The following is an 11,081-nucleotide window of genomic DNA, read 5'->3' as shown; positions in this document are numbered from 1 at the left end:
GGTAAGGGGAGCTGAGAAGGAGCTTGACCCCACAGACCTTCCATAGTTGTTGTGTCAGATCGGAGGTAAACTGGGTCCCCCGGTCGGACACAATTTCTTTCGGGAACCACACTCGGGTGAATATCCCGATTAGGGCACTGGCAACAGTATCCGCCTGAATATTTGTCAGTGCGACAGCCTCTGGGTAGCGGGTAGCGTAGTCCACCACAGTAAGAATGTATTTCTTACCGGAGGGACTGGGATTCGGTAGAGGCCCCACCAGGTCGACTGCCACCCTACTGAATGGTTCCTCGATCACGGGCATAGGTGACAGTTGCGCTTTCGGGTGGTCCCCTCGCTTCCCTACTTTCTGACAAACGTCACATGTGCTACAGTAATGTCGCACGTCCTTAGAGATCCCTGGCCAAAAGAATGTCTGGGTAATCCGATAGGTCATGCGGTTACCACCTAAGCTAATGGAATGTCGTGTCCAATTCGGAGAAGTTCCAACCGGTACATACGGGGTACCACAAGTTGGTGCTTCTGAGAAGGGGCACACCCTCTCTTCTTCCTTCCGTCAACCTATATAATCTGTCTTTGTCCCAGACAAACCTTTCTTGCTCATCTCCCCCAGTCTCTGCTTTCTCCCGGTATTTCTGAAGGGACGGGTCCTCTCTAGTTTCCCTCCCAAATTCTGCCGGGGTATCCCAAGCTATGGGCCTAGTAGTTACAGTCGGGGAAAGGGATGGGGGTGTGCTTACCTGGGTCTCCCAGCCTGGAGTAGTGTCCCCCTCATTACGTGTCTGTGATCGAGTGGTTACTGGACAAGCTGCAGCAGTGCTAGTGGGTAAATATGCAGACGCCAAAGGACCGATGTCGTTGCCCAGCACGACTTCTGCAGGTAAATTATCCATAATTCCTACGGTGTTTTTTTCCTGATCCGGCGCCCCAATCCAGATGTACCCGGGCAGTGGGTAGGCGAAAGACAGCTCCTCCAGCAACACGTACAGTGACGATGTGGTTGGATAAGTGTTCTGGTTTAACCACATGACTTTGCATCAGAGTGATGGTAGCACCTGTATCCCTCAGGCTCTGCGCTACCTGACCATTTACCCGTACCTCCTGGCGATGATGCTGACGGTTGTCTGGGGAGGCAGCTTGGATGGGGTCAGCCTTATATAGGATGCCCAGACACTCCTCGGGGCCCAACTCGGCCTCCAGGCAAGGGGCGGCTGCAGTACGGGGTGAGGCGGACTCCGTCTTGGGCGTAGGGCGCCTCCAGTTTGAAGCGGAGGATCCCAGGGGGCAGTATTTGGCAATGTGCCTGTTATTGTGGCACCGATGACAAGTGGTCTTGGATAAATCCCTGGGATAGTTGTTGGGCCCTTGAGTACGGGGGGTCCTGGAGGTACTGGGGCCCGGAATTACGGGCGAGGGGTTGGAGCTGGGGTACGCTGTTCCATCCGAATCGGCTGCTGGGGGATACTCTGACTCACCTTCCGGGTTGCAGTGAATTCATCCGCAAGGTGGGCAGCATCTTTTAAGGTGAGTGGACGACGGTCTCGTACCCAGTCCTGTAGGTTGGTTGGTAGATCCCGGAAAAAATGTTCCATTAAAAACAATTGCAGTACTTCCTCTCCGGTGTTGGTGTTGCACCCTTTGATCCAGTAGGAGGCAACTCGTTGCAGTCGGCAGGCCCATTCCATGTGGTAATCCACAGATCTTTTCTTAGATTCCCGGAAGCGGCGTCGGTATGTTTCTGGAGTCATGGCATACCTGGCGAGGAGGGCCTCCTTGACAAGCTGGTACTGCTGGATGTCCTCCAGAGGAAGTGCTCTAAATGCTTAATTAGCTTTGCCGGTCAGCTTCCCAGCCAGTACAGTGACCCATTGGTCAGTGGGTACCTGGTGCAGTGAGCATTGCCGCTCAAAGTCCACTAGGTACCCATCGATCTCATTCTCACTCTCCATGAACGTCTTGAAGGCTGCGAATGGGACCTTCTTGGAAGTAGTTGCCTGGGACGGGGAAAGGACCGTGGGTAGAACGGGCTGTTGAGCTCTCGCCATGAGCTCTCGGGCTGTTGAGCTCTTGTTTATGTTCCCTCCTCTCCCGAATCTCGGCCTTCACTTCCAGGAACATCCGATCAATCCGTTCTTCTGACGGGGCTGGATACATGGCTAGCCTTCCCTGAACGATGCGATTGATTTCGGCGTCCTAACTGTGGGGTAGATTCCGGTCAGTGAATTCCATGGACCGCTCCATCTCGTCTAACTCTAGTAGTTCGGCAATCAGCTCCCTCCGGGGTCGGTTACTGGCGCTCTGTCCTCGGCTCTCCAGCAGATCCTTCAGGGTAAGTCGTTTCAGATTAGCATTCTGGCTCTCCATTCAGCACCTGCTCGGTGGTTGAAAGAACCATCCCACCGCTGCCACCAATGTAACGGCTACCCAGAGTGGAGAGGGGTATCTGCCGTTGCAGACGTCCTTTCCCGGGTCAGGTGCTTGGTTGAGGTGAAGAAGCAAAGTCCCATCAGCTAAATCCCTGGAGGAGTAGAGAGGTAGAGCTCTGAGAAGAGCTAGTGATATATAGCAGGTTCCCTTTCAATAATGAGACACAGCTACGTTTTGAAGGGTAAAGTAGAACTGATATTTAATGGCAATTGCTCTCCTTTTATGCGGTGCTCCCATGCAAGGGAGACACCCACAAGCAATTATACAGTAACCAATAAAACACAAGTTACATCCCACACATCTCCTCCCCTTAGATAAGCAGTAACATAATTATTAAACACACATCTTTCCCCAAGATTCTGGATGTACCCCAAATATCTGGGGTACCCTCACAAACTTGGTATCCCCTGATAGCCCTACTCTGCGTGAGCAACATATTTAAAAATCACCCAGATCGGGCCAGTGGTTCGGGAGTTATGAGGGTTTAAAGTTTTGACCGACCGCACAGGTAAAGTATCCAAAAACAGTTCCATAAGTTTTGGCCTTGCGGTCGGTCTCTGTTCGTGTGCTAAAAGTCCCGAACTGCTTCCATCCATGGGTTCGGTAGTTGCCGCACGAATTTCTGGAAGTCTGGAGGTCTCAGCGGTGTTTGCTTGGTCGAGTGTCCGATTTTAGTTCCAGACACTCTATGGCAAAACACCGCTGTTCGGGTGTTTAAGATGGCCGCCGTCACGTGTAAAACTCCCAAAATGGCGGCCACCCAGGGACTTGAACAAAGCGTTTGCAGTTTTCAATTAGTCGCACAGGGAGGTAGATTAAAGTACAATTAAGCATCAGGGTGGTCCGGTGTTCGGTATTTAATTCGGTATTTTGGAAAGTTCGTATTATAGTCTATGGCAATCGGTTGTACAGTGGTTTTAAATAAATGAACAGTTCACATAAAGTACAGATCCTGCGAATGAGTCCAGAGGGGATCTGTTACAATAGATATACACAAATCTTTTTGTACCGCGCTTCCTATATTTCCCTCTATTGGTTACTTTTTTTACTTGATCTGTGAACCAAATGGCAGGAAAATGTTCCTATCGGTAAGTGTACTGCAAAATATATACATAATATAATTTTCGCACCAGTTGATTGTCATACATACCAATCAGCAGTTTTGCTGTGCAAGTTGACAAACTACAATACCCAGATACCCTTGCAGAAGCTGCACAGACTATTGTTTTGTAGTAAATGCAGCAACTTTGATTTGAGTACAATTTTATTACTTTTTGGATTGTTTTTGCATATTTTTCTCAATTTACTTATACAATGCATTAAAACAATGGATCTGCATCTGTCTGGAGTGCCCCTGTAAGGTGCAATTATAATTGGGAAAATAAGTAATCTGGTGGAGGCTCTATCATTTATACCAGACTTGGACTTGGACTTAGAAATTAACTTTTTGAATTTGTTTTTGCTCACTGACTGCACGTTTGTACTGGAAACAGATGGATAAAGAAACACTGAATAGGATAAGCAGAAAGTCTATCAGGACAAGGTTTGCACAGGTTTCTGGAACAATTCCAGAACAGTTTTAAGCAACCAAAGATAAGATCCTACTCATGAGAAATAACACAATTTAAAGAACATATGTTATGGAGTGGTCAGTTCAGTTAGTATCGTTGGTACAGCAAAAATACAAATCCTCTTAGAAATCAAAACCCTGCAAATTTTAGCATTGTTTCTGATTACACATGTGTTATATTTCTATAATAGGTTATAATTTTAACTATGGCATTTATTACTAAAACGTCTTACTCTGTACCACCCTTGATAATATATGCATATACTTTCTCATATTGAGGTTTTTGATTGATACACTTAGACCTTGATTTAATATTTTTGGATAAGCTTTTTTTCAAATGATTTAATATTTATCGTTAATATTTTTATTTTGCACTTTTCACAAATAAACTTCCCTTTCACCGATGATATCATCGGCATTGCACATTTTACTGCTCTAAAACCCTCATTTTTTTTTGTTCAGAGATGTCTCTTGAGTACAACTGTAACCATCATGTCCATGTCCAGGTTTTATGTTAATTTACAGGGTCAAATATAAGACTTGCCCATTTTGGTTTTATAAATCAAATTTAGCCAGATTGGTTATGTTGCCTTTAAAACCATATGGTAGTACAGGAATGAAAATTACCCCATCATGTCAAACCAATTGAAAATGTAGACAACCTAGGGTATTCAAAATGGGGTATGTCCAGTCTTTTATTAGCAGCCACTTAGTCATAAACCTTGGCCAAAGTTAATATTTTTTATTTGTTTATTTTACTCATTATTTTTATTATATATATATTTTTTCATATAGTTTATTTTGATATTAATATAAATGACATGTTTACTTTTTTCCCATTACAGCGTTTGGTTGTATCAGAGTGAGAAGGTTATCATCTGCATAGCCCGAAACTCGAAAACTGTTGTCCTGCGATGTCCACGCCACTAATTTCAGCATTGTCTTTGATAGTCTGAAGTAGAGGCTCTAATGCTAGGATAAACAGTAAGAGCAAGAGGGGGCAGCGGGGCAGCCCTGTCTAGTTCCATTGCTGAGGGGGAAAGGGCTTGGTGTCCGCTGCTGTGATTTTTATCTGTGCTGCTATATTCGTGTACAGTGCACTCACTGCCATGATGTAGGGATCTGGAAAACCCAACTGCTTTAGGAGATTGAACATGAAGGGCCACAAGACTCTGTTGAACGCCTTCCCGGGGTCAAGAGACAGCACCAGGGAAGGCATTTGAGACATTGTTAGTTTCCAAATGAGGTTGATGTTCCGCTGCGTATTTTCAAAGAGTTGTCGCTCTGGGACAAAACCCACCTGATCCGTGTATCAGGCATCCCAGGAAGGGGTTGAGTCGATCCGCTAGTATTCTAGCAAATATTTTCGCATCGCAGTTGATCAGTGAAATGGGTCTATATGCTTATGGTAGCATGTGATGTGAATCGGGGTATACCTAAAAGTAGCATAGCTTGCAAAAGCTGCAGATCTCCTTCCTGAAGTCTTTGTAAACCCTCCCCTTCTACACCTGCCCAGACTTAATGTGGCTGTCCAATCACAGACTTCCCAATGCAGCTCAATGAGAAGCCTCTGTGAGGTAATTACTGCCTCTTGAGTTTAGCTCCACTGAGTTAAAAAAACAAGGGAGTAACAAGACCGGTTGTCCAATAGACAACCAGGGACTGTAACACTTTTTTGTAAAATAGAAAAAGAGAACATAGTCTTCACACATAAAGCAATCCAGGAAGCTAAAGTGCTTTAGGGAAGCCCTGTAGAATAGTACTATAAGCTTTAACTGCCCCTTTCTGCACAGTGGGAACTTCAACACCACATATTTCCTGCCAAGGAGACCAGAAATGTGTCAGGGTACCTGTGGTCTCTACCTCCGAAAGAGGTAGAGACTTCGCTGTTCCTCCATGCAGACGGTCTGATGGCTCCCTTCCCCGCGGTCTATCCGGTCATGCTAGGCCGGCCGCGAGGGAGTGACTGCCTTTTACAGCATCTAGGCAGGAAGTAGTCATCAGGACACTCCCCCGGAATGACCTGTCAGTCAATTGCTGCAGGACCAATCAGGACGCCTCGGAGGCGTGGTTACTGCTCTGAACAGGGTATTTAACAGAGCTTCTTTCATTAGCTCATTGCCCTGTCGTGGTTCTAGCTTGTTCTAGTCACTCAGTGCTTGTGTATTCTATTATCCCTTTTGGTTTTGACCCGGCTTGTTTACCTTACTCTGCTTATCTCTGTTACCCTTGATTCGGCTTGTCTCTCGCTTACCTGTCTTCTGTTACCCTCGACCTCGGCTTGTCTTTGACCATTCTATACTGTACTACTTACGTTAGTCCGGCCATTCTAAGGTCCGGTATACGTATCTGGCTACTGTTTGTACTCTGCGTGTTGGATCCCTGTCCCGATCCTGACATTACGACAGGGCCAATGGATCCTGCAAGTACAAACAGTCAGCTGGCTGCTCCTGATCCTAGGTTTGAAGCCATGGATCACAGAATGGATCAGATGGCGCTTGCGCTACAGGCTCTATTAGCTTGTGCCAATAACCCACCAGAGGAGATACGTAATACCCCTGTTTCTCCTGTCGGTTCAGGTCTAGAGGTAGCCACAGTGGGTGCTTCTTCTCACATTACCCCCCCAGTACGCTATGGTGGGGCTCCTGAGAAGTGTCGTGGTTTTTTAAACCAAATTAGTATCCACTTTGAATTGCAACCTCGCTCTTATCCTACAGATAGGGCAAAAGTAGGATTTATTATCACCCTACTCATTGAGAAAGCTCTGAGATGGGCCAACCCACTATGGGAGAACGATAATCCATTAGTTTATAACTATAACGCATTTGTAGCTGCTTTTAGAAGAACATTTGACCCTCCAGGTAGAAAGGTTAATGCAGCCAGATTACTGTTGCGCCTGAGACAGGAGAACCAAACACTGGTGGATTATGCACTAGAGTTCAGGTCTCTGGCGGCAGAAATCAAGTGGAATGAGCAGGCGTATATGGATGTATTTTTGAATGGCCTATCTGATGTAATCCTTGATGAGGTTGCTACCAGATAACTCCCTGAGAATTTAGAGGATTTAATTTCGTTCATCTCTCGTATAGATGAACGTCTAAGAGAGAGACAGAACACTCGAGAGAGGAACCAGAGACCTTCTTTTAGGTTAGCTCCCGCTGTTCCAAGTCCTGACTCCACGATATCTTTGCTTACTGAACCTATGCAGATAGGGCATACCCGCCTCTCTGAGGAGGAAAGACAGCACAGGAGAAGAGAGTGTTTGTGTATGTATTGTGGAGCCAAGGGTCATTTACTCTCGAACTGTTCTAACCGCCCGGGAAACGCTCGCACCTAAGTCTCTCTAGAGGACAGGCCTTGGGTGTTTCTATTTTGTCCTCTACTCCTGATTATAAAGATCACAGGCTTCTGCTACCAGTTTCCTTAACTTGGGGGAAGGAAGTAGTAAGGGCTATGGCATTGATAGATTCCGGTGCTGCTGAGAATTTTATCGACCAAGCCTTTGCTAGTAAGAACAATTTCCCATCCCAGCTAAGGGAGACACCTTTGGCCGTTGAGGCCATAGATGGTAGACCACTACTAGACCCTGTTATCTTTCGTGAGACCATACCCATTAATTTAAATGTTGGTATCCTACACGTGGAGAATTTATCTCTTCTGCTCATTTCGTCTCCTTCCGTTCCCATAGTTCTGGGGTACCCATGGTTGAAAAAACATAACCCTATTATCGATTGGGAGTTAGGAGAGATACTCTCGTGGGGCCAGGGCTGCCAGGATCGGTGTTTGTGCAAGGTTTCTCCATTAGCTAATATTAACATACCGGAGAATCCTACTCAGTCCACAGAAAGACAAATACCAGACCTTTACCTAGACTTAAGGGCAGTGTTTGACAAGAAGAATGCCGATTCTTTGCCTCCACACAGGTCATTTGACTGTAAGATTAAGCTTCTACCCGGCACTATGCCTCCGATGGGCCATGTATATCCTTTGTCTGTTCAGGAAAACTCGGTTCTAGAGGAGTATATTCGGGAGAATTTAGAAAAGGGATTCATCAGGAGGTCTTCTTCTCCGGCCGGGGCTGGGTTCTTTTTCATTAAGAAGAAGGATGGCACGCTGAGACCTTGTATCGATTACCGAGGCTTGAATAAAATAACTGTCAGAAATGCCTATCCTATCCCACTGATTACCGAGTTATTTGATCGTCTTAAGGGCTCCAAAATCTTCACCAAGTTAGATCTCAGAGGGGCTTACAATTTGGTGAGAATCCAGCAAGGTCACGAGTGGATGACGGCATTCAATACCCGGTATGGCCATTACGAATACACTGTTATGCCATTTGGACTATGCAATGCTCCTGCAGTATTTCAAGATTTGATTAATGAGGTACTTAGGGAGTTTCAGCATGATTGTGTTATCGTTTACCTGGACGACATACTAATACACTCTAAGGAGATTGAGACTCACCATAGACAGGTCAGAAAGGTATTACACAAGCTGCTGCAACATGGTCTATATTGCAAATTGGAGAAGTGCAGTTTTGATCAGTCTCAGGTAGACTTTCTTGGATACGTGATTTCTGGGGAAGGTTTTAAAATGGATCCTGTAAAACTTCAATCTATTTTAGACTGGCCCTTGCCCAAAGGACTCAAGGCTATCCAAAGGTTTATTGGTTTTTCCAACTACTATAGGCGCTTCATTAAAGGATACTCCTCTATCATTGCGCCTATTACCAATATGACCAAACAAGGGGCTGATACTAAGTTCTGGTCTAAGGAGGCTCTGGGTGCTTTCAAGACTCTGAAGGAACTTTTTGCCTCGGCTCCCATTCTAGTCCATCCTGATACGACTCTGCCTTTCTTGCTCGAGGTCGATGCCTCTGAGACAGCAGTTGGGGCTGTTCTGTCTCAAAGGTTAGGGGTGGATAAACCGTTACACCCTTGTGGTTTCTTCTCTAAGAAATTTTCTGGGCCTGAGAGCAGATATGACATCGGGGAAAGGGAACTGTTAGCAGTCATTAAAGCCTTAAAGGAGTGGAGACATTTGTTGGAGGGGACCCTACACCCTATTACGATTTTGACGGACCACAAAAACTTGTCCTATATTGGGGAGGCTAAGCGCTTATCCTCTAGACAAGCTCGTTGGTCCTTATTCCTGACTCACTTCAATTATGTACTGACTTACAGACCTGGTTCTAAAAACTCTAAAGCCGATGCATTATCTCGCCAATATGAACCTTCTACTGTACCTGAACCAGTTCTTTCTTCTATAGTTCCGAAATGCAATATCATTGCTAATACGAATCTCAGGATTCATTCTCCATTATTGGCCGAGATCATTAAGTTGCAACATCTAGCACCTAAACAGACTCCTGCGGGCCGTCATTTCGTTCCTCCTGCTCTTCAACTGGAACTTTTACAGTGTTTACATAATAGCAAGATGGCGGGACATCCTGGTATTCGCAAGACTTACGCGTTGATCTCTAAGGACTTCTGGTGGCCTGCTTTACGGAGGGATATTGAGGAGTTCATCGCTGCATGTGAAGTTTGTACTAAAACCAAACAACCCCATACGCTTCCATGTGGATTCCTGCAACCCTTGGAGGTTCCAGAAAGACCATGGTCCTGTTTGGCCATGGACTTTATTGTCGATCTACCTATCTCTAAAAGACAGACTGTTATCCTCACCGTGGTTGACAGGTTTACTAAGATGGCACACTTCATTCCCCTGCCTAAACTCCCGTCTTCTCCCGAATTGGCAGAGATATTCGCTAAGGAGATTTTTCGCCTACATGGGATACCCTCTCAAATTGTATCGGACAGAGGCTCCCAATTTGTTTCCCGCTTTTGGAGGTCCTTCTGCTCTCAACTTGGTATTAAATTAAACTTTTCTTCTGCCTATCATCCTCAGTCTAACGGAGCTGCTGAACGTACCAACCAGAAAATTGAACAATATTTACGATGCTTTGTTTCTGAACACCAGGATGATTGGGTCGGTTTGATTCCTTGGGCGGAGTTTGCACACAACAATCTCGTTTGCGATTCTACTCATTCAAGCCCCTTCTTCATGAATTATGGTTTTCATCCGTCTATTCTTCCTTCGGATTCTCCTTCCCAGGGGGTACCGTTGGTTGATGTTCATGTTGCCAATTTGAGGAAGTTGTGGGATCAAACTCGACAAATCCTTGTGCACAACTCTATGTTGGTCAAGAAACACGCTGATAAACGTAGAAGGGCGGCTCCGGTCTTTGTTCCTGGTGATAGGGTATGGCTGAGCACGAGGAACATCCGTTTAAAAGTGCCCTCCATGAAGTTCGCTCCTCGTTATATTGGACCCTACAGGGTGCTGACCCGTATCAATCCAGTTGCGTATCGTTTAGCTCTTCCTAATACCTTACGCATCCCGAACTCGTTTCACGTTTCATTGCTGAAACCACTCATATGTAACAGATTTTCCTCCACAATAGCCCCTCCTCGCTCCGTTCAGGTGGAGGGTCAGGAGGAGTATGAGGTTAACTCTATTATTGATTCTCGAATCTCCCGGGGGAGAGTACAATATCTGGTTGATTGGAAGGGATATGGTCCTGAGGAGAGGAGTTGGGTACCTCAGGAGGATGTTCATGCTCCCCGTCTCCGCAGGGCGTATCACTCTCGCTTCCCATCTCGTCCCGGTTCATTCCGCCCGGTGGGCGTATCTGAGAGGGGGGGTACTGTCAGGGTACCTGTGGTCTCTACCTCCGAAAGAGGTAGAGACTTCGCTGTTCCTCCATGCAGACGGTCTGATGGCTCCCTTCCCCGCGGTCTATCCGGTCATGCTAGGCCGGCCGCGAGGGAGTGACTGCCTTTTACAGCATCTAGGCAGGAAGTAGTCATCAGGACACTCCCCCGGAATGACCTGTCAGTCAATTGCTGCAGGACCAATCAGGACGCCTCGGAGGCGTGGTTACTGCTCTGAACAGGGTATTTAACAGAGCTTCTTTCATTAGCTCATTGCCCTGTCGTGGTTCTAGCTTGTTCTAGTCACTCAGTGCTTGTGTATTCTATTATCCCTTTTGGTTTTGACCCGGCTTGTTTACCTTACTCTGCTT

This window comes from Pelobates fuscus, chromosome 5 (genome assembly GCF_036172605.1).
Source record: "Pelobates fuscus isolate aPelFus1 chromosome 5, aPelFus1.pri, whole genome shotgun sequence".
NCBI classification, from domain to species: Eukaryota; Metazoa; Chordata; class Amphibia; order Anura; family Pelobatidae; genus Pelobates; species Pelobates fuscus.
Note: the sequence above shows the minus strand (reverse complement) of the source record.